This window comes from Lissotriton vulgaris, chromosome 2_1 (genome assembly GCF_964263255.1).
Source record: "Lissotriton vulgaris chromosome 2_1, aLisVul1.2, whole genome shotgun sequence".
Classification (NCBI taxonomy): Eukaryota; Metazoa; Chordata; class Amphibia; order Caudata; family Salamandridae; genus Lissotriton; species Lissotriton vulgaris.
The window spans coordinates 1,291,707,897-1,291,732,546 of record NC_141687.1 but is presented as its reverse complement, the minus strand read 5'-3'; the positions used below and the strand labels follow the sequence as shown (position 1 = coordinate 1,291,732,546).

General features: G+C 46.4%; 1 long non-coding RNA gene across 1 annotated transcript in view; it reads left to right on the top strand.

Moving 5' to 3' along the window:
- The window catches only part of LOC147732525 (uncharacterized), a 47,872-nt gene extending 42,501 nt beyond the window's left edge, over positions 1-5,371 (top strand). Inside the window, exon 3 of the long non-coding RNA XR_015308473.1 lies at positions 4,639-5,371. This is a non-coding gene — a long non-coding RNA (uncharacterized LOC147732525). The remainder of the gene's footprint in view (positions 1-4,638) is intronic.
- Positions 5,372-24,650: the final 19,279 nt, after the last annotated feature.

The window sequence follows — 24,650 nt, the reverse complement described above, 5'->3', positions numbered from 1 at the left end:
GTTCTGGTGTTGAGGAAAGAGTTTTCTGTATTCCAATGCAAATCCCCAACCCTCCACACATGGAGTGATGTGTGGCTTTTAGCAGATTGTAAACCTGAAACCAACGCTATCTATTGAGGGAAATTGAGGTGAAGGTTTGAGAAAGAGACAAACACTTGAGGCAGATTCTTAACAAAGTAATCTGAAATCTCTGGTATGTATGTCTCAGCAGTATTGGATATCAAGCTTGCAAACTTTACCACTTTACAGCCTAATAGTATGCTATAGGAGCAATAGAGGCAAGTACACTCAAGAGACGAACACACAGTACTCCAGGCCAGGACTAACCAAGTTGTCAATGAGGTTATGTTGGTAAGGTCGGCGAGGCAGGGGGGGGCGAAGCAGAGACGTGGAGACCAGGAGGTGAGGAGCGGGTGGACCCCTCAATGACCCCCCAATTGGATGGCCCTTGTGAGCTTTGCTTTGCGTTTGCATTTTGTGAAGCACAGTAAAACGGAAGTAAGAAGTTGCGTGAAAGCGCAGGAGGCGAGAGACTGATAGTGTGAAAAAAACGAGGTGAGCTGGGCGTGTGGGGCGACTACGAGTTGTACGAGTTGTATGTGCTCCCATCGCCCATCGCTCTTTCCCTCTAGCCGTGGACTCACTTCTTGCTTGCCTTCTCTGCGCTATGTGCTCTGTGCTATATTGTGCTGCGCCAGGTGACTTGCCTTGATCACGTCAGGTCTGCTGTGGATCTGTGTCCGTGGTTCTGCAGTGGTGGCTGTTTTATCGGTTTTCATCAGTTCTATATCTTCCTTTGATCGTCGGTCTGTGGATTGTGGATCGTGGACCTGTGGACCTTGGACCTTGAACTTAGACTTTGGAGTCTCAGGCGTCTTTTGCCTTGCCTGTTTTGGTCACTGGGAGTAACTATTGACTAATCTCAGATACTGTCCGGATATAAGACTTGTACAATATTTAGGGTGGTGTGTGCTGGTTTTATTCCTAATCTTCAAGCGTTACTTCAACCCAAGAAGTCTACCACGGTTATCATAGTCACCATAGCCCAAGATGCCAGACCGGGGTTGGCGTGCGGCTCTGATTGGGCTACCGCTGAATCGCCCAGGCCTTGGGTAAGGTGTCATGTGAATAGCCGTGGGGGTCTTCGGAGGTATCTGGGAGCTATCTGAGGAATACTCTTTGTCGGATATAACGCCACGTAAAATCTGTCCTAAGGCAGTGTTTTTCTCTTCATTCAGTTACCATTCAGTTATCCTTTCTCTTGGAACGAATTGCTCTCTCCTGCTAGCCTTGTCACATCTTTAGCTGGAGGAACCCTAAGTTTAAGTGGTGATAACTTCTTTTGCCATGGTAAAACTGTGTTCACAGTCTAAAGTAAAATCTGTAAACCCTCTAGAAGCCATTAACCATAGTGATAAGAGTGACAAGAATTCGTGGAGCCCCCCAAAACATCAAAAATTAATCCGTAGATGCAAAATTGGTGCTCATCTATCTCTTTTAAAATCATACCCATCAATAACATCAATGTTCTCTAAAAAGGGAAGAAGGTTTAAGAGCGGAACAGGGCAAAACAACGTAGATCTTGGAGTTTTGGGAAATGAGGATAAGTCAATGGAGGTGATAATGGACTCCGAAATAATAGCTGAGAATGGAGTAGATAGCCATATATCAAGACCAGAAGCACTCTTTCCTGTAATAATAATACAGAAATCTAATGGGGATGTAGGCAATGTAGCACCCCCTTCTATAGTAAGTCGAGCTGTTGTGTCATATCAAGAAGGGGTGGAGAAAAATTCGGGTTTGGAGATGGATTTGGCCCTATCTAGGAATGAGGTGGCAGTTTCCACCCAGAGTAAGTAAGGGTGGCGAAAGTGAGGAAGTCACCCCTCTTTCTCCACTAGCAGATTTGATAACCCTTTTTGACAAAGTACATGACAATGTAAGTGTATCACAAAGGAGTTTACTAGACTGCTCATCCTCAATAAAAAGAAGAGAATTTTCACCTAAAAGTGAACGTCAGAAAGTCCATAGTGAACTTAAGGGGCAGGCAAAAACAGAAGACCTCACACTTCCGGATATTGCCATTCAACTGGAAAAGAACGCAGAACAATTGAAGCAGTTAGAAAAATCGGGTGCTCAATGTTTGGTTATAGATCCCCATCCGAATAAGGACATATTGTCTCCTCAAGCAGGAACTCACACATGCCAATTATGTATAGCAGTACACCTACTAAATTCTCTTTGACATCAGATTTTCATGATTTATCTATGCCTCGTGATAACCAGGTAGAGAACTCCGCGTTTTCACTGTCTAAAAATGAGATTGCAGGATCAGGGGGGCTAACGTATACATTTACTAAATTGGAATTTTTTTTAGCTGCAATTCTGTCCCTACTGGAGAAGAGTGCCTCTAACTCGGATCATATCCTCAAAGTTCTAACGTCCATTTTGGGAGGGGTTTTAGAACTTAAACAACATAGCCAAGTATGTGTGAAGTGTTCCTCCACTATACGTAATAATCTTTGTCAAATTAATGGCAGGATTCATGAAGCTGCTAATGGCCTAGGGTTAGAGGAACCGAATAATCAGTTGGTGGACGTTGGATGTTTGCTGTCTGGAAGAAATCTAACTCCAAGCCCATCCCAAATTATTGTTAACGACTCCACAAAGGTCCCCACTGAGGGGAAAATGGTAAATGTAAAGGTCTCTCCAGTGATAGACACAGTGCGTGTTTTCCCAATTTTTAATATGAGCAAGTGTAAAAAACCCAAACCTCATGAATCTGCTGAAATAATTAATATTTTAGAAGCCTCTGGGGAGGAACATCTATTAGTAAGCGAGGGAAGTGTTAAAAACCATTGTAGGAGGAAAAGGAAGGGGAAAAATCGCCGGTTCCCAAAATGTAAGCAAAGAAATCTGCTGTTCCAAAGCGTAGTATTATCGGATCATTCTAATTTCGCTCCTGATGATGAAAATAACACATCATCAGTGGCTAAACAGAGGATAAATTTGACTACAACTGAGGAGCAAGATAATGTCCCCCCAGCCGATTAGTCTGACTAGTAGGTCAAGTATCTCCCAGAATGAAAATGGGTTGGGCGAGGCCAGGAAAAGAAGGGATTCTAATCTGGAGAGTGGCACAGGAGCGCAACGGTGGATAATATAAAAATCTTTATACCAGCCCTGAGTACAGAATTAAGTGGGACCGCGTGTGAATCAGTGGGTCCCGCTTTGATTTTCATGAACCCTGATTTAAGTAATGGTGGGGGAGTTAGTTGTAATATGACTACATCGGTTAACAACAATAAAGGGGGTAAATCCACTGATTCCACGAGGAGCCCTTACGATACGAATGTATTGAGGCCCCTAGAGCTAGGTACTGGACATGTGAATAATGCCTTATTTTTTATCCCTCTTTTTGATGCTGAGCCTATGACATTGAATAGAAGGGCCCTTCTTGGAATCCTATCGGAAATAGAGGATCTAAAGTTAATTTCCTCTAAAGATATCAAACTAGTCCTTTTATATTGGAGGCACAAACCTCAAGTCACTAAAGCAATCTTTACGTCAGGGGTGGTGTCTTCCCTCGTGTTAGCAAATGCGGATGGCTTTAGGAAAAGAGGAATAGACGTTATTGTCTGCCCCACTTCCCAGGGTGCTCCGTTGCAGCGTCTCGAAACCTTTCATTTTTGGCAAGGGACAGGATTAAATGTCCATGAGGGTGAGAATATGACCTCTAAATTTGAGGATTTGGAAATCACAGTTGGGAGGGGATCGGGTGTAAGAAAAATAAAGGTAGTAGCACCCGAGGTTCAGGAGGTCCTTGGCATTGATAGTGGAGATGAGGTGTCAAAATGGAACTGGATTGCAGGCGCCTTGAATGGGGCTAAATCTACTAACACTATCCCCACAGAGCGTAGGTAGCCTACTAGGAACAATCGTGTCTTGGAATGTGGCGGGGCTAGGAAAAGATAATTTTAAGCTTACTTCCTTAGCACACCTAGACCCCAAAATAATCTGCCTCCAAGAGACCTGGGCAATTGATGAATTCTAGTTAGATAACTACTATGTGCATTGTAGTGCAGCAAAAAAATCTATAAAGGGGCATGCAAGTGGAGGATTAGCCATTCTGCTAAGTTGTGAGTTAGTATGGGTCCCTGAGATATTTATTCATCCTTCAAATTGCTGTATCTGTGCAAAATTCAAATTAGAACAAGACAACTTGGGATGTGCAACATTTCTGTATGTGGTAAATGTATATATCCCCCCTGGGAAGGCGTCCACCCCTCTGGTCGATTCCATTTGCACTTTTGTGCAAAAGTTATGTAGCAATGATGAAAGTGTGTATATCCTGATGGTAGGAGATTTTAATGCCAAGATTAATAATAGCTCAATCACATCCTTTTCCAATCTAGACCTGGAGGAGGTTTGGTTCATACCAGAGGCAATATTCCCTTCCAATTTAAGATTTGATAAACGTGGCCTTTTACTGTTGCAAAATTTGAGTGTGATACGGGACTAAAGCCAACCCCTCCCGTACCTCCCATTTTCGGACACTCACCCTTCACGACAGCCTCCGATGAAGCGTCCTGGGACACCAACCTGACAACCAGCACCCCTCCTCTCTCTCTCTTCCAGGAACCAATCAGGAACGGGCGACTCCCGGAACCACACCCACCTGACCCCGGAAGTCCCGCCTCGGAATCACCGCTGGAACAGGGAAAAAGCGGAAGCAAGGACAGAGACACCGTCGGAGCAGCGATCTCGTGGCAGGAGGCTCGGACCGGCGTTGAAGCAGACCAGACGAAAGAAGAGGTAGAAGAGTGGAGCGAAGACTGGTGGAGTCCAGAGGAGGAGGCTGAAGAGCGGCCGCAACTCACCTGGGAGTTGCGGCGGAGCGTGTGAGTACTACCGAACCCACCTCAGTAGCACCCTAGGTGCTTTGATTATAGTGTTTGTCCCTCTCTCCTTAGTAGCACAAGGTCTGGCCTGCACTGTAAAGATTTGTATAGCACGTCATCACTTGTACAGCACTTAGTACATAGGCTGACCCCTCACGATCCCTCACCTGACACCCTGTCTCTCTCTCCCTTCCGAAGCCGTCCCGCTACCCTTTCCTCACTGTCGCTCTCTACTCCCGTACACTCCCGGTGCTGGTTGCAGAACAGTGTCATAGCGAGTCAGGCTGGACTAACCGCTCCTTGTGCTCTCTCTTTCCTCCGAGGACCGCCCTGCACGCATCCACCCCGGAGAACCTGTTCCATCATCTGAGGGAGAAGACAAGACATCATCGCGAGGGCGTCCACATTACCGTTTCATCGCCTGTAGTAACTTTGTTCTTGATAAAATTAAAGACCCATCATTGCACACTACATACGGCCTCCTCGCCTGATTTTCCGGCCCACGTTCACATTGAGAAACCTTGATCTTATAGTATTAAATGGCAGATTCCCAGATGACTCACCTGCAGCTCTCACCTTTCACGGGTCGCATGGCAATTCCCTTCTCGATTATATGGCAATGTCCTTTCAACTGTTCGGGGCATTCTCCCAGTTTAAGGTTCTTCCTACTAATTTGAGCGACCACAACATATTTGCTGTCAAGATAGCTTTAAACTTCGAGAAACCTGAACTATGGAATCAGAGGAATGAGACAGTAACATATTCTAGAAGTAATAGTCACACTTATTGGTCACATAAGAACCTTCCGAATCTTCATTGGGTATTTAAGAACATTGCGTTCAGTTTAACCTGGGATAACCCGATCGTGAGATATGAAAGAGTCATGATTGCTGTCAGAAAGTTAGGAAGAAAGATGAAAGGTGATAACGCTACCCCCAAAATAATACTTCCTAATAAAATTAAATCTCTTAATAATAAGATAAATAGGTTGATCAGATCCCAATTTATAGACCCATGGCTCCTATGGGTGGGACCCAGGAAGGGGGTGGATACACCCCTTTCCTTTGATCCAGGCCGCGCTGGGACAGGGGCTAGTGTGCCCCAGAACCGGTTTGGCCGGATTATGCAAGGGGCAGCCTTGTGCTCTCCAGGCAGTGTCTGGTTTCTTTCAAACCTCCCTGCTACAATCCACTATCTCCTGTCTGGGGTGGTGTAACACCGCCCTGCGACAGGAAACCCTTTGTCCAGGCCTCCTCTGCTGAGTTTCGGTCAGCAGCAGGAGGTCAGACTCGTGTCTGTGGCAGAAGCATCCATTTTGTGGATCTGAGGCTCTTTTAAAAATCAACCGCGTTTCAGTAAAGTAACATGTCTTCTCCCTCTAGAGGGGTGGAATGCTATCGCCGTCGACAGAGCTGTCGAGGGGATAGTATTCCAAATCGTATGACACCTTACACGACATGTTTTGATAAAGCCAAACCAAAGTTGCTATATAACCGCGAGGATTATAATGCACTTAATAGTATATGGTATGGCATTATCCCGGATCAGCTTAGGGAGTTGTTCCCGGCGGCTGCAGACAGGCTCAGCTCATGCCAGAGCACCATCTCACATTAAACCACGCACTCTGCCTCCAGGATTGATAAGGCCTTCCATAGGAGTGGCTCACAGGTTTATATGTGTCCAGATATAGGTTTAGATATAGGTATACTATATCTAAGCAAGGGGTGATTACACCCACTTGCCCCAGCTGAGTGATCAGCCAGTTGTGTCAATTTAAGAACCAGCCAGGGGTGGCAAAAGCTATGCTTCAGCCCCTGGTAGGCCTTGGTGGCACCTATGCCCTGAGTACCTATAGTGCCTGGTACAGGGGCTGACAAGGAGTCCATTTCCAATTGGGTTATGTACCTATAGTACATGTCTGTGAATTTAGAGAGAGAACAGCAGGCTGGGGGTCTGATTAGCAGGCCCACAGCCTCAGTAAGTCGTAAACCAGTGAAGCAAAAAGCAAAAATTTGGGGTGACCATAGGATAGCAGACCCTACTCTCCTGCACAACCCCCCCCCCCCCAAACACAGGGACATTAAACTTAACCTTGACCAGATAAGTCTTCATGTTTTAAGTGGAAGTACTTGGAGAGACCATCTGTATTACCATGGTCAGTCCCTGGGCGGTGCTCCACTGTAAAGTCCATTCCCTGTAGGGAAATGGACCACCTGAGCAGTTTGGGATTTTCACCCTTCATCTGATTTAGCCACAAGAGGGGCTTCTGGTCTGTCTGAATTAGGAAGTGAGTTCCAAACAAGTATGACCTCAACTTCTTCAGGGCCCAAACCACAGCAAAGGCCTCCCTCTCAATAGCTGACCAACGTTTCTCCCTGGGGGTCAGCCTTCTGCTAATAAAAGCAATGGGCTGGTCTTGACCAGTTGTGAAAGCACAGCTCCCACCCCCAACTCAGAAGCATCTGTCTGTACAATGAACTGTTTGGAGTAGTCAGGACTCTTCAGGAAAGGTGCAGAGCACATGGCCTTCTTCAGGTCATCAAATGCCTTTTGACAGCTAACTGTCCACTGAACCTTTTTGGGCATCTTCTTGGATGTCAAGTCATTCAATGGTGTCACAATGGACCCATAGTTCTTCACAAACTTTCTGTAATACCCAGTCAGGCCCAAGAAGGCTCTGACTTGTGTCTGGGTAGTTGGAGGAGCCCAGTCCTGTATGGTCTGGATCTTGCTCTCCAATGGTTGAACCTGACCCCCACCTACTAGGTGGCCCAGGTACACAACCTTGCTCTGCCCTATCTGGCACTTGGTAGCCTTGATAGTCAGGCCTGCCTTTTGCAGGGCCTCCATAACCTTCTTCAGGTGGATCAGGTGATCCTCCCAGGTGGAGCTAAAGACAGCAATATCATCTAGATATGCTGCACAAAAGTCATCCAACCCAGCAAGGACTTGATTCACCAACCTTTGGAAGGTGGCAGGTGCATTCTTCAAACCAAAGGGCATTACCACAAATTGATAATGTCCACTAGGGGTAGAGAATGCTGTCTTGGCTTTTGACTCTTAAGCTAGTCTGATCTGCTGTCAAATCAAATGTGCTCAGAAACTTGGCAGAAGCCAATTTATCAATGAGCTCATCTGCTCTTGGAATGGGATGAGCATCTGTCCTAGTGACAGCATTGAGACCTCTGCAGTCCACGCAAAACCTCATTTCTCTCTTTCCATCTTTGGTATGAGGTTTTGGCACAAAGAGTACTGGGCTGGCCCATGGGCTCTCTGATGGCTCAATCACTCCAAGCTCCAACATCTTTTGCACCTCAGTCTTTATACAATCCCTGACATGGTCAGGTTGCCTGTAGATCTTATTCTTCACAGGTAGACTGTCACCAGTGTCCACCTCATGGGTGCACCAGTTAGTTTGACTGGGTGTGAGTGAAAACATATGTCTGTGGGCCTGCAACACCTGGCTGCAGTCCACCTGTTGCTGCTCAGTGAGGCTGCCTGCCAAGGCTACTCCATCAACTGAACCATCATCAGGGTTCTGGGAAACCAGGTCTGGGAGAGGGTCACTCTCTTCCTCCTGATCCCCATCTGTGGCCATGAGCAAGCTCATTTCCTCCCTGTCCACAAATGCTTTCAAACGATTTACATGGAGCACCCTGTGGGGGCTCTTAGGGGTTCCAATGTCAACCACATAGGTGACTTCTCCCTTTTCTCAATGATAGGGTAAGGTCCAGTCCATTTGTCCTGGAGTGCTGCTGGGCCCACTGGGCCCAACACCCACACCTTCTGCCCTGGCTGGTACTCAACCAGAACAGCCTTTTGGTCATGCCAAGCTTTCTGTAATTCTTAACTGGCCTCCAGGTTTTTGGATGCTCTTTCCATATACTCAGCCATCCTGGAGCGGAGACCAAGTACATAGTCCACAACATCTAGCTTAGGTTTTTTGAGAGGTAACTCCCATCCTTCCTTCACCAAACATAGTGGACCCCTCACAGGGTGGCCAAACAAAAGTTCAAAAGGGCTGTAGCCAACCCCCTTCTGTGGGACCTCTCTGTAAGCAAAGAGCAAGCAGGGTAAAAGGGTGTCCCATTTCCGCCTAAGCTTCTCTGATAGTCCTTTTATCATTCCCTTGAGGGTCTTGTTGAATCTCTCCACAAGCCCATTGCACTGTGGGTGATAGGGTGTGGTAAACTTGTAGTTTACTCCACACTCCTTCCACATTGCCTTTAAGCATCCAGACATGAAGTTGGTACCTCTGTCTGAAAGAACCTCCTTTGGAAAGCCCACTCTTGAGAAAACTGCAATGAGGGCTTTTGCCACAACAGGTGCTGTTGTGGTCCTCAGGGGAATTGCCTCTGGGTACCTGGTGGCATGATCCACTACCACCAGTATAAATCTGTGCCCAGATGCTGTTTGAGGATCCATGGGACCCACAATATCTATGCCAACTCTTTCAAAGGGTACCCCCACCACAGGTAGTGGTATCAGAGGGGCCTTTGTGATGCCACCTGACTTACCACTGGCTTGGCAAGTGACACAGGAGCGACAAAACTCCTTGACATTTTCTGACATATGAGGCCAGTGAAAGTGAGGGACAAGCCTGTCCCAAGTCTTGTTCTGGCCTAGGTGTCCTGCAAGGGGAATATCATGGGCCAAGGTAAGAAGGAAGCCCCTAAACTTCAAAGGTATAACCAACCTCCTGGTGGTACCAGGCTTGGGGTCTCTAGCCTCTGAGTAAAGGAGTCCATCATCCCAATATACTTTATGGGCACCTTGAGCATTCCCTGCAGCCTCAGCAGCAGCTTGCTGTCTGAGGGGTTCCAGTGAAGGGCAATCTAATTGGGCCTGCCCCAGGTCTGCCCTTGATGGTCCCCCTGTCCCCAGAAACTCAACCTGGTCAGGCTCCAGTTCCTCTGAGACAGTCTCCTCTTGGACTGCAGAATCAGCTCCCTGTGAAGGCTGATCCTCGACCTGGGGCAAGTGGGAAGGCACAGCCTTAACCCTCTTGCTCCTTCTCTTGGGTTGTGGTTGGTCTATTGTTCCAAGATCCACCACTGGTTCAGGAAGGCACTTCTTAGCCTGAGTCCTTGTCACTGCAAGGACATGTGCTGAAATCCCTAGCATTTCTGCATGAGTCCTGTACTTCACTTCTGACCAAACTGAGCTTTCAAGATCATTGCCTAACAGACAGTCTACTGGGAGGTCTGCACTTACCACAACTTTCTTTAGGCCATCTACCCCTCCCCAGGAGAAGTTCACAACAGCCACACTATGTGTAGTAGTGGTGTTGCTTGCATTGGTCACTAGGTAATTCTCACCTAGTACAATCTGACCAGGGTCCACAAAGTCAGGTGTCACCATAGTGACACTGGCACAAGTGTCCCTGTAAGCCTGAGCCAGTTTCTCATTGATCAAAGGCGTCTGCCTATACTTGCCCAGGTTATTGGGACTCACAGTAGTGGACAAATTTAAGTCCACATCATATAGGAGAACTGCCTGAGTAGGGACTCTGACTAGGCCAGATCCCACCTCAGTACCCAAGGTTAACCCTACTAACCCCTTAGGTTGTGCACTACCACTGCTGACTGTACTAGGGGGTGCAGGCGCTTTAGGAGCTGCAGTGGTAGGAACTGGATTTTTCTTAGTGCATTCACTGCCCCAGTGTGAAACTGATTTGCAGGTATTACACCAAGGTTTCTTTGGGCCATCATTCTTCTTTTTCTTGTTGCCATTTTGGGAACCACCCTCCTTATTACTAGTTTGGGGGCCTGAAGACTTCTGGTCCTTTTCTTTATCTTTCTGATTCCCACCCTTCTGGTCCGTTTTCTTCTGGTCACCACCATGGTTCGGGGGTTTCTGCTTAATCCTTGTTCTGACCCATTTGTCTGCCTTCTTTCCCAATTCTTGGGGAGAGGTCAAATCAGAGTCAATAAGGTATTGATGCAACAGCTGGTTCTGACAGTTATTAAGGATCTGCTCTCTCATGATAAGATTGTACAATCCTGTATAGTCTGAGACTTTACTTCCCTGCAGCCAACCCTCCAGAGCCTTAGTGGCACAATCAACAAAATCAGTCCAGTCCTGAGTCTGTGCTTTTGGGTGTCTCTGAACAACAACCTGTATTGCTCAGTGGTTAGGCCAAACCCTTCAATAAGAGCACTCTTCAGGACAGAGTCGTTTTTGGCATCCTCAGGTCTAACTGTGAGGAGCCTATCCTCTCTTTCTCAGAAAAGGAGTACCATAAAATTGCAGCCCACTGATCCTGAGGAACCTGCTGTACCATGCAGGCTCTCAAGAGCAGTCATCCATTTGTGGATGTCATCCCCTTCCTTGTAGGGGGGCACAATTTTTGTCAGGTTTCTATTGTCATAGCTCCTGTCTTTCTCTCTAGGATTATTGCTGCCACCAGTGGCATCTAAGCCACACAACTTTCGTTCTCTTGCTAAAGCAAGTTTAGCTTGATTGAGCCAAGGCTATCTCTTCCCTCTCTATTTGGAGTTGGACAGCCCTCATCCTGGCCCTATGCTCTTTCCTCTGGGGGGAAGTCATTCCCCTTTGAGATTCTCTTGAGACACTAGAAATGTGAGAGTCCCCTGATGGAGATCTCACCCTCCTGTTGCCTGGGAGAATTATGTTATGGGATCTGGGGAGGTGCTGGCCCTCTCCACTCCCATGTAGGTCTAAGTTGGCCTGGTTAAGCCTGGCAACTACAACCTGGTCAACCCTCTGATCCTGATCCTCAGGCTCATCTACCTCTGAGCCCTCCTCCTCCTCTTTCTCCTCTTCTTCCTCCTCTGGAGTAGTCTCATTCTCAGGGGTGTTCACTCCATCTCCAAAGTCTAAGGGAGCTGCACTCGCCTTATCTAAGTCATCCTTTTCCAGGATGGCTATCAGGGAAGGAATGGTGGGGTTTCTACCCCTTTTTAGCCCCCTTGCAGTGCACAAGGCACTCAAGTCTTTGTGGCTAAGTTTGTCATAGCTGGAAGTTGCCTTGGTGGGGTCAACTATCACAGAGGCAGAGCCTGAAGCTCCTCCTGTGCCAGACATGGCTGCTAGTGAGGTGCAAGTGGTGCACTTACCTACACTAAGTGTTTTCCTACTGTACCTTGCTAGTGAGTTGTAGTCAGGGTGTGCTAATCCCTTTAATCTACAACTACTAAGTTCAGTAGAACTTAATATGCTAAGCTTTTGATTTATATGTACCTAGGGTACTTTATGTGATCTTTCAATCTGATAAAAAGATTGCAATGGTAAAACAACAGCAAGCTCAAATCCGCACCGCTGCGCACCAATGTGAGACACCATAAGGGATTGTTTGGACTAATACAAGGTGGTTCCAGAATTGGAAACATCATATATCAGGCCAACTCCTCACAATGGGGATCCCAGGGAATTTGTTAAGAGCAATAATCGCTCTACACTCCTCTACCTGGACTCAAGTTCTGTTAGGGGGGACCCAAGGCCTATCAAAGAAAATCCCCACCCACAACGGGTTGAAGCAGGGGTGCCTTTTGGCCCCTTTGCTCTTTTCAATCTACATAAATGACCTTCCAAGCAGGGTAAGGGAGAGTAAAGGGGACCCTCCACAAGTGGGTGATCTAAAATTAAGTTGTTTGTTGTATGCTGACGACGCTATCATCATGAACCTAACTCCAATCGGGTTGCAAAGACGTCTGGAGGAGTTGGTCAGGTACACTAAAGAACATTTTTTTTAAATAAATACTTCTAAGAGTAAGGTGATGAATTTTAGTCAGAAAGGCTGTAAGGTTAGATCAAATCTGAAATGGTTTTTGGGGGATGAAAATATGGAAATAGTGACATTTTATCCTTATTTAGGAATTTTTTTTACAAATAGGTGCTCCGCTAACAGACATTTACCGTATTTTCCGGCGTATAGGACGACCCGGCGTATAAGACGACCCCCTACTTTTCATGATGAAATGTAGGTTTCGTCCTATACTCGACGTATAAGACGACCCCCACTTCCGCCGGCTGGAACCTTCTGAAGTCCCCTTTCCATGTCCATGAACTGAGCGCTAGTGACGCTCCTCTACTTCCGATGAACGTGAAACGTGAGGATTATGGCGCCAGATCAGCGCATACACCGCTGTGTCTCTAGGATGAAGACGCAGTAAGAATACTGAAATGCCCCGTGGACCCTCTCCCATCGGCACTACAGCACTACGGGACTGTACCGGTGAGTAACTGTGCACTAAATCATGTGCAATTTTAGATTAATGTAACCGGTAAACGTGGGAGTGGAGCGCGCGAGTAGAGCCCAGGTCATATTGGAGGGTTCCACGTCGGTGGAGCGTTGCTTCCACTCATCAAAATTTAGTGTCCGGCGTATAAGACGACCCCCGACTTTTGAAAACATTTGAAGGGGTTAAAAAGTCGTCTTATACGCCGGAAAATACGGATCATTTGCAAAAGAAAAGCGATTTCACAGGCATCGGCAATTAACCGCTTGTATAAGCAATGCGGGAAAATACATTTTTAACACACTATTGCAGTGTACAAAATAAAGATTCCGTCGACCTTGAATTACGCATGTGAAACAATTGACGAATGTGAGAGGGCTAAGTTCGAGAAAGTGGAAGGTAAAATCTGGCGTCAAATGTGCAACTTGAGTCACGCTGCATCAATCGCTCCTCTTAGGCTCAAATTTGGCCTTCTCTCAATGTACATTTTGTCATTGGCGGGGTCTTTAAGATGGTGTAACGCTTTGATAAATGGTCAAGAAAATCTATTAAGGCTAGCATTGCACAAGGAAATATTTGAGAATCTATAGTGTAAAAGTGTAATTTTTAGAAATTATTTAAAAGCTTTAAGCATTTTTGGTTTAGATTTAGTAGGGGCAGCAGTTTTAAACAAAATGGCTTTAAAGCAATTAATTTAAAAAAACTTATATGCGATCTCACGAGAAAGAGATCTGAAAATATGCAGAGGGAATGGCAGACTGGACTGTTTAGCGGAGAGCTCACTTATTAAATATCCTCAGCCGTATGTTCTTTGGAACCTGAAACATGGAGTACGCAGAGTGATTCTACTCCTCAGAATCAATTTGTTGCCGTTGAGGATAGTAACAGGAGCTTGGGAGGGTATCCCCAAAAATGAAAGACTTTGTGATTTATGCAATGGTGGCATCCAAGACTTTAATCATGTTTTGATTGTGTGCCCAGCACTTAGTTCAATACGACGCAAATTTCTAAGGCATGGTTTTCTACATTATAATATTTCAACAGCAGAACAGGCACGCAACTTTCTTCTGCACCCCCCGTCAGAACTGATATGTTTTAAGATTTTCTGTTTTTTTAAAGAATTTTTAAATGTATATTAGAAGTCAATAAGTAGGGTGATCAGTGGATTATGTAGTGCCTTGTATAATTTCCCTTTTCTTAGCACCTTTTGAGCATTTTAAACATTTTTTAATTTGTTGTAACATACGATAAGTAACATTTATTTATTAGTGCGTCTGACAAATTCTGTTTGCTACTTAACTTTTTTGTGCAATTTCCGATTTATGTAGGCTATATTGATGCTAGATAATCATTCGGGTCTCTGTCCAGAATTAGGGCATCTATGCACTAGCGCTTTATCTTAATATACTTGCACCTTCAGTAGCACTTTACAAAATCACCTGTTGTTAACACTGTTTTCTGTCCTCGACACAAGAAATGTGTTAATTGTAACCGTATATTGGATGAACCATAAATAATTTCTTAACTATACGTTGCTAAAATGTAATTTTATATTAGATTAGATTGTTTATTAAATCAGGGAGTCAGCCAATAGTGTTCCTTTCCAGATAATGATTAGAAGAATTCAGTCCTACTGTGTGACGTATTTAATGATTAATAGAGATTAGTCCCTTCAGGGAGAAGGTAATTTTAGGAAAATGTGTTTTTTTAAAGTATTTATTCGTAACTAATGTTAAGGGTTTACTGAAAAATGTATTATGTACTGTGTGTAATGTAGGATAATTGCAGGGTGTAATCTTTTGGGCTTTTAATACTGTCTTTTATGAATGAATGTTTTATTGTAATGTTATGTGGAATTCTTCGGAATTCCAAATCATAATTGAATTGAATTGAATTGAATACTATTGTTTGGCTTGAGTGTCACTCTCATTTGCTTGCTTCTTATTCATTAGTGTGTGTGCCATTCCTTGCTCATCTTGTGTTTGTACCTCGATGGAGCAGAGATGCATTACTTTGTGCCCTTCACTGATTCATTTTAATGTATGCTTGTTTTTCTTTTCGTTTAAGCACTTACGAGAGTGCATGTGTTTTCCAGCTATCTCCCTCGGGTATCCCCCCCCCCCCCCCCCCCCCCCCGACACCAACTTCAAGGACAGTGGTTCCACCACTTATTATGTCAAGAGGTCCATCCTCAAAGAAAGCATCCAAGGCTGGAGCAAGTGAGTTGTCATTGTATATATGTAGTAATTCCATGCTGGGGTCAACTCATACCTTCTTATCTTTATTTATGCTCTCATGTTACTAAAATAAAGTGTGATTTCTCAAGCAATCAATAATTTATCTTTAGTCAGTTATTAAAAAGATAACCGTAAAAGAGCAAATAAAAGCATTCCTTAAAATATGCTATCAGATTACAGTAGATAAGTAAAAGCAGAGTCATAAATACGTACAACATTAAAAATTCACACAATTACGTCAACATATTGAGTTTTTTTAAAAAGCTCCCAACCGCAGACCACACCGTGGCATCAGATACCATGCAAAGAAAGTAAAAGGCTGGCCTGTACTGTAAAAACCCCTGCTTTTTAAAACTATTTAATAAAAATCTTCTTCTAAAAGGTCTATAAAGTTTGCAGAACAAAGTAAAGTGCAACGGAGTATGAGGACAAGTATCATTACACGGGCACGCAGAGATACTATTTGGATCAAACTGGCCCAGCGGGAAACAAATATTACACCTAATGGTGCCCCTTCCGAAATCTAGTTACGACCGAACTCGCCCATACATTGTTAAACTGAGAGAGTTAGGGCTCTAAGCCCTGTCATGTCTGAACCATAACAAAATCACACTCGGATTTAGATTTCCTGTTAGCCATAGCCAATACCTTAAACTCCTTTTTGACCCAGCCCACCCCCCTTTTATTCAATAGCTGTCGAGACGATAATATTTCCGGACGACCCAGACAGTTGCCCATATTTCTAACATAGGTCAGCCAGGGTGCAAGCTTTATACGATCTTCTACATAATCTAGACCCAGTTCCTTGTGTAATGCAAAACATGGGCTACGGGACCCAACTCGGAGCACCTGCCTGCAAAATCGATTCTCTTCCTGCTGTGAAGAAAAGGTATTCTGGTACCCCAAAAGTGTGATTTCTTTGTGAAATATGTCTGCTGAAGTACTGATTACAAACCTTGTTTAATGTACTTCAACCTGTATCATCATCTTCTTGCAGGTACTTGGGAAATTGAGTCTGACAATGATGCTGGCCCATCCACAAGAAGAGGACGACGAGCACTGCAGGGGAGAGCCCCATCTTTCTTCAGGCAGGTGTCAACATCATTGTTAGGCTAAATGTCCCAAGTACCTGCAGAAGGAAGATAATAAAAGTAACGTCCTGCCAGTGGTCTTCCTCCAAGGTCTCTCCTGAGGATTGCTAGACACTGGTCACAGGCTAAATAGCCATGAGTGTTTGTCCCGTCTATGCAATACTCACCTTCATACAGCCCTCAACCTATAGGTGTCTCTTTTGAAGTTGCTACACACTTCTTCGATGCAGGTGCATCTCCAGATTTCCCAATCACCTGTGGGAGACGACACCCCTCATGAGGACAAGCTGTTCCCCTTCATCAACCCCCCCCCCCCCCCCCCCCCCCCCAACAATGTCCCTGATTCCAACCTTTTCCGTGATAGACTACCTATTGGCCATGTCAGATGGCTATGAAGCTGGCAAGGAATTGGATAGCCAAATCCAGTCCTCTAGGAGGATACATTTTTCCAACAGCAGTTCACTGTGCAGAGGGATGTTTTTGACATGCGGGCAACTCTGCAACATTGTAAAATGTTACCACGAAATGGCAAAGGTGCCCCCATGAATATCTTTGTAGTTTGAGGTAGATAAGTGCAAGGCAACTTGCCTTGCCCATGAAGATGGCAGAAGCAGGGTGCTAGTGTAAATCTGCATAGCTAATTTATTCACAGGATTCAATAGAGACACCACAACCTAAGAGACCTTCACCACACACACACACACACACACACACACACACACACACACACACACATACGTGAATCCACTTCCAACCCCCACAAACCTTCCACCTCAACTACCTCTGCCTCACCCACAATCACTGCAAGTAAGATCATCACACACCCCACCATCTCAACCTTCATCAACACAGACACAAACATCACTGTTGTGGCAGGAGGTTTCTTACCTGGTGGCAGGCAGGCGCGCAACACCCATTAGAATCAAAGGGCTTCAGCCGGCCCCCCCCCCCCCATCCCGCCCCCGTCTTGTGTGGCAGCCCGGTCTCAGACGGCTCCCGGGCACACACACAGCCGCACCCGAGCACTTCACAGGTCTTTAAAAGACCATGTGCATGTTAATGATGCTTTGATGTTGTTTCACCCCTTCCAAGAGCCCCTGCAGCTCCACTCTGCCTATTGCTTAAAGTTTTAGCCCCCCCCCCGAAATTTTTTCTTAGCCCCCCGCCCCCCTTCCCCAAATGTGACTCTAGTTGCGCCTCTGGTGGCAGATATGCACCCCTGCCCTGAGTGACCCAGCTGCATTGATATCTGGACCGCTGGTAATGATTTTTGGTCATGAGAAAAAACGGTTCATTCATGTGTGCCATAATTTAGGACTGTCTCATGGTAATGCTGTAATATTGGCCTGGGAGGCCTGTGAGGGGCGCCCCAAGTACTATCCTTGTTAAGATAGAGGGCTACTGCTTTTACCAGGATTTAAGTGACAAGAACAATCACCCAGGAAGTAAGACCACTTGACATGAGCTTGGAGTACCAGCCTTCTGCCCACCTGCGAAAACCAGTGAACTGTACGAGGTGGAGGGGAGCGCTTGGAAGGAGCGAGACCCAGCAGGGATCCTGCTGAGTGGATCGCAGTGAGTGAAGTGTGAAACATCTGGTCCAGTCAGGGCAGCTGCTACAGCGCTAGTTGGTGATCCCCATTTGCTAGGTGGGGACTTCTGTGATTTAAGGGCCACTTCTCTAGGGCAGTGCCAGTCAGCAACCACCATATTCCAGGTGGGGCCATATGTAAACCCCTGTATGCCAGATTAGGGCCACCGTGAAGGAAGGGTTGTTGTCCTATGCATTGCCAGTTTGTAAACCTCACGCACCTGAAGGAGGCTGCACGGGAAGCAGCACCATCTACCCACAGTTGCCGGCTTCCATCAGCTTCGTTAAGACTGTTCAAGACCAGCAGACCTGCTAGGGACTTGGATGAACTTAGCACAGGGTGCTGTTGAAGTTAAATCTTAAAGACAAACTAAGACTTTGGCGTGGGGGAACTAGCATGGGCCACATCTGGGTGTTACCTCGAGTATCAAATGGGTAATAACCATTCTCACTAGAAGGGGATGGAGAGACTCGCAAATACTGGCCAGGAAGATGCAAGTGTGCCATCCTTAAGAGACTGTACCTCTGTGCTTTTGTGTGCTTGTAATAAAAAAATGACTTTCCCATAAAAACTAATATTTGAATAGACAATCACCTTGTTGTGGTTACTGTTTGTACTTAGATTCTTGTGTTTGTGTGTTCCTCAAACCAATCTCCCCCTCATAGAGCCTTGAACTGCTCAATCTGCACTACAACTCAGACCCAAGTGTTGACAGGGGTGGTACTTAGCCCAGTTACTCAGGACCATAGTAGGCCAGGCCTTAGAAAATCAGGAGTAAAAGACCTCAGCCCCCACAGTTGGCCACAGTAGCTCCAGTTTGCATCGGCACTCTTAAAAGGGGTTTGACAATCACCAATACAAGCAGCACCACAATCAGTATTGCATATGTGGAGATGCTAGCAACCACCAACCCTGGAAAAATTACAACTGTTCCCAAAGCAAACCTCATTTTACAACTCTCTAACTCAAACACAGTTAAAATACATTTTCTATGCATCATTCACAAATTTATTAAAAACTCTGTAATCATCTTTTAAAATGAAACATAATAAAAACGAACCTAAAATCTTTTAAGGTTTCATGCATTTGTAGCCATGTTAAATGCAATTATGTAGAAAACCATGAAGCAAATTTCAAACACCATCGATATGCCTCCAGATTTCACAATGAACCCAGATATATTATATTATTTATTCTTAAATATGCTTAACCCAGAAATACGGCCCTAAACATCCAAATGATTAAATGTATCCATCTTACATATAAAAGGTCTAAGCCCTGAGGTGGCTCCTCAGGAAGCCCAGTCCAACGAACAATTAGCTGCTACACTTAAGCTCGCTCTCCCTCTTACAGGTGTTCAATGTAAATAGACTGCTGCTAGTATTTGAAGGCACTTGAACATCAATTTGATATTTTATGTATTTATTTTTAATCTGCTTTTATACCGTTTAAGATTCGTCTATTTTTATAATATGGATTGAGTGTATATTGTAAAGGTTTTAAACTAACCATACACAATAAAGATATTTACATTCTTCAATGCCCACTTACTCCCAAAAACCAAAGAAAACGTTTTGATATTGTTAAATCAAAATACATCTATTATAGTCTTTATGAAAAATAATGTGTGGAGTACTGTGGACTGTGCAAAATTAAAATAAGTAGTCTCTTTAATCTGTGAGGAAAGGTAAACTCCGAGGCGAGGGGGTAAAATATAAAAACATGTTAAAAAGGCCAGGGAACAAACCTATATTCATAAGGGTATGAAAAGAATTATACAAAAGCATAGTTAAACCTAACAGCCCAAGAACCTACACTAAGGTCTAATAGAAAGTCAAATGTTCAAACCAAAGGCATAAGTCCAAGTCATAAATAAAATTGCTCCTCCAAACCAGAGTGAATATCATACGACTGAACCTGGTATGGGTACAAAAGTTCTAGACCATCTTCCAGGTCACTTTTTACCACCACAACATTAGGACCCGCCTCAGAAGACGGCGTTATGTGGCTGGCCACAGCAGGACCGGGTAACCCCTGAGAAATCTGATATTACGGTTTTGAGTGGGAAAAAATTAGCACCAACAATTCAGGAGCCATGGCAACACGGTGTGGGATGGGTTGTACATGCAGATGAGATATAATGTCAAAGAGGTCGGGAGGCTACATAGATTTCTATGATGTTCAGTAAGCATACCTCCAAAAACCTTTACCTCCCCTGCCAACTCTGGCATGTCCTGAGAGATCACAAACTGAACGTGTGCTATGGGTCTCCTTTAACGCAGTTATTGAGACATAATAAGGTGAAAGGGTGTGGCAACAAATGAGGGTTCAGGGGAATCTGGGGCGAAAGTGTTTCTTGACTGCTGCTGCTGTTCTGGGTGCGCACTTGTAGTAGAAAGAGAAGGTCGAGCAACTATGCAGCTGGAAACTCACTTTCATGGGGCCCCTACAGTGAAGGAGGGGTTGGGTGTAGGCCCAGATGATGATGAAGTCAGCTCTTGGGACATCACAGAGATATATACTAGGCTCAGAGTCTTTTGGTGGTCAAATGAGCTTGTTTCTGGGCAGGTGCATTCTCCGTGCTTGTTATATGATTTTCCACCTCAACCGTTCTAATACCAGCTTTCCAGTCCAGGATCTTATTCGTCACCCAGGGTCGTACTGTGATGAATGTTGGCTAGCTCTGTACTCTGAAAAGAAATGAAGATAAAACAAAAAAGGATGAGTGTATATGTCCACTAATTCATATACAAACAAATACTTTTCGTGAATATAACATCAGTAAATATGGGAAAATTTACATTTGAAAGGTTTTGGTTTCCTTTATCAAGGTATTTTGTAACGTAAACCAAACATTTGTCACAGTGGTAACGTTATTTTAACTGCTTCTTAATTTAGTCAACCATAATTTAAATAAACATTAAAGAAAGCCTTCAGTGAAGGACATCTTTAATGAAATCGAGACACATATGTGGGATTGGGACATGGCAAACTTAATTACAGTAGTAACAATCGCCCTAGTATGCTGCTTATGTTAGAAATAATGTAGTGGTATAATTGCCTCTTCTGTTTTGTTTGAATGTATTTAGATTTTAAACAATACAAAAATTAGTAGACTGACAAAAACTATTGAAGATGATTATAGATGATTGAAGACAATTGAAGATGATTAAAAAATGTAAACCATGTCATGTTGGATAGTGAGTTAAAGTTACACAATGTCAGCCTTGCATATATTTACGCTGCCAAAAGTGAAATGTAACATAAGTCAATATTCAAACTCTGGTTCAAGTTAATATAAACAACCACAATATTAAGCTCATAATAAATGTATTTTGTGCCAACATAATGCAATTCTTTAAACAAACGATTTTTTAAACTTGCAAAAAAGAACAGTCAATCAAATCATTGTGTTCCAGGTCTTTGCGGCGAGGTGGGAGAACGATCTGCCGCCTGAGGTTGCTCTTCGGAAGCGGAGGACTGTAGCGATTGGAGCTGGCGGGTGGGGGTGTAGAAGCTGAGTCGTCTGTTGAGATACGTTGGTCTGGTGTTGTGGAGTGCCTTGTGTGCATGGGTGAGGAGCTTGAAGGTTATCCTCTTGTTGACCGGGAGCCAGTGCATGTCTCTCAGGTGGGGTGTGATGTGAGGGATGCGAGGATCAGGCGTGTAGAGGCGTTCTGGATGCGTTGGAGCCGTCTCATGAGTTTGGCCGAGGCTGCTGCATAGACAGCGTTTCCATAGTCCAACCTACTGCTGACAAGGGCCTAGGTGACTGTTCTTCTCGTTTCAGTGGGGATCCACTTGTAGATCCTACGGAGCATGCGGAGGGTGTTGAAGCAGGAGGAGGAGACGGTGTTGACCTGTTTAGTCATGGAGAGGGTGGAGTCGAGGATGACCCCTAGGTTGCGTGCATGGTCGGTGGGTGTTGGAGCGGTTCCCAGTGCGGTCAGCCACCAGGAGTCGTCCCAGGCCGAAGGGTTGGATCCGAGGATGAGGACCTCCGTCTTGTCCGAGTTCAGCTTCATTTGGCTGTTCCTCATCCATTCAGCAACGGCCTTCATTCCTTCGTGAAGGTTGGTTCTGGTGGGTCCTTGGTGAGGGAGAGTATCAGCTGGGTGTCATCGGAGTAGGAGAGGATGTTGAGGTCGTGCCGATGGGCGACGTGGGCGAGTGGTGCCATGTAGATGTTAAACAGAGTTGGGCTGAGGGATGAGCCCTGTGGTACGCCGCAGATGATCTCGGTGGCTTCGGAGTGGAAGGGGGGAAGGCGGACGATCTGTGTTCTGCCGGAGAGGAAGGAGGTGGTCCAGTCCAGGGCCTTTTCTTTGATCCCAGCATTGTGGAGGCGTGTTCGTAGTGTGTAGTGACAGACCGTGTCGAAGGCGGCTGACAGGTCCAGGAGGATGAGGGCCGCCGTTTCTCCATTGTCCAGCAGGGACTTGAAGTCATCGGTGGTGGCGATGAGGGCAGTCTCTGTGCTGTGTTTGTTGCGGAACCTGGACTGGGAAGGGTCCAGGATGTTGTTCTCCTCAAGGTAGCGGGTCAGTTGTTCGTTGACGGTCTTCTCGATGACCTTTGCCGGGAACGGGAGCAGGGAGATGGGTCGGAAGTTCTTGAGGTCCTTGGGGTCCGCCTTGGGTTTCTTGAGTAAGGCGTTTATCTCGGCGTGCTTCCAGCTGTCCGGGAAGGTTGCTGTCTCGAAGGAGGTGTTGATGACTTTCCGGAGATGGGGTGCAATGGATGTGCAAGCTTTGTTGCAGATGTGGTGTGGGCATGGATCTGACGGAGACCTGGAGTGGATGGTGTTCATGATTTTGATGGTGTCATCATCGTTGATGCTGGTCCAGTAGAGCAGGCGGTTGGTGCGGATGGTGGTCGTGGGGGCGGAGGTCTCAGTGGTTGTCGGGCGGTTGTGGCGTTGAAACTGTTGTGGATGTCTGTGATCTTGCGGTGGAAGAAGGGGCCAGCGAGTCGTACAGGTCTTGCGAGGGTGGGACGTCGTTGATGTTGGAGAGTTCCTTCACGATGTTGAAGAGCTCTTTTCTGTTGTGCGCGTTGTTTAGGCGGTCTTTGAAGGAGGCCCTTTTGGCAGATCTGATGAGGTGATGGTGTCTGCTGGTGGCATTCTTTTGAGCGGCGTGGCTGTCCGGTGTTCCTTCACGGAGCCAGATCTTCTCCAGCTTTCGTCAGGTTTGCTTGGAGGCCCGGAGGTCTTCAGTGAACCAGCTGGCTTTCTTGTTGGTATGATTGTTGGAGGGTTTCTTGATCGGGGCGAGGGTGTTGGCGCAGTCGTTGATCCACTGTCTGAGGTTGCGGGCGGCGGTGTCGGGGTCGGTATGGTCGGCGGGTGGGCTCTGGGCGAGGGTGGTGGGTAGCTGGTCTTCGGTGACTTTGCTCCAGCAACGGTGAGGCATCTGTTGGGTGTGGTGGTGCGTGGTGGGTTTCTTGAAGGTGAAGTGGATGCAGCGGTGGTCAGTCCAGTGGAGTTCGGTGTTATGGTTGAAGGAGATGTGGGGGCTTGCAGAGAAGATGGGGGCAAGCGTGTGACTGGCGAAGTGGGTGGGTGTTGTGACGAGTTGTCTGAGTCCGAGGTTAGCTAGGTTGTCGATCAGGGTGGTGGAGTTGGTGTTGTCATTGTTCTCGAGGTGGAAGTTCAGGTCCCCGAGGAGGATGTAGTCCGTGGAGGCGAGGGCGTGTGTGCTGACGAAGTCGGCGATGGAGTCGCTGAACTGTGGTCGGGGTCCGGGCGGTCTGTAGATGAGTGTTCTTCTGAGGGTGGTGTGGGGTCGGTGTGGATCTGGAAGTGCAGGTGTTCGGCAGTGCTGAGGGTGTCGTCGGTGTTGGTCGAGACTCTGAGAGTGTTCCTGTGGACGATGGCGATTCCTCCTCCCGCTCTGTTGGTGCGGTCCTTGCGGGTGATCTTGTAGCCTTCCGGGACGGCTATGGCTATGTCGGGTGCCGAGGCGGGGTTCAGCCAGGTCTCTGTCAGGAAGGCGACGTCTGGGGAGGTTGAGTCGAGTAGGTCCCAGAGTTCAACGGCATGTTTTCGGGCGGAGCGGGTGTTGAGAAGGATGCATCTGAGGTGGTTAGGTTCTTTCCTGGTCGGCAGCATGGTGGGGCGGATGCTTGTGAAGCTACAGTTCCGGCAGGTGAAAGCTCCGTGGGTGCGCTTCATGGAGGCTAGGAAGCAGGTGTGTGATCGTCCCGTGTTGAGTGCGTGGAGGGTTCTGGCATCGTAGCGGTGTCGGGCGTCGTGGCGTTCAGGGGTCCTAGCGCTGGGCGCGGTCCAGGCACAGACGGGCACAGACGGGCTTGCCTTAGGCGTGCCAGTGGCGTGCCCGCTGAGCGCGGCCGTGTAGCGGCTTCCATATGAGGGGATGTGGGAGGGAGGAGCAGCTGGGAGGCGGGAGCGGGGCGGCGAATGGGATTGCAGGTGGGCGGGGCTGCAGCAGCAGGAAAAATGGGCGGGGGCCGCGGGAGAACTGGGCACAGGAAGGAAAAACAAGTTTAGGCAAGAAAACAAGTACAGGCACTGCCCACTTGCTATGTGCTGTGCTGCCGTGCTGTCTTACCTGCTGCCGTCCCTGCTGCTGTCCAGGCTATTGAAGGGCTGCTGTGTCCCCGCTGT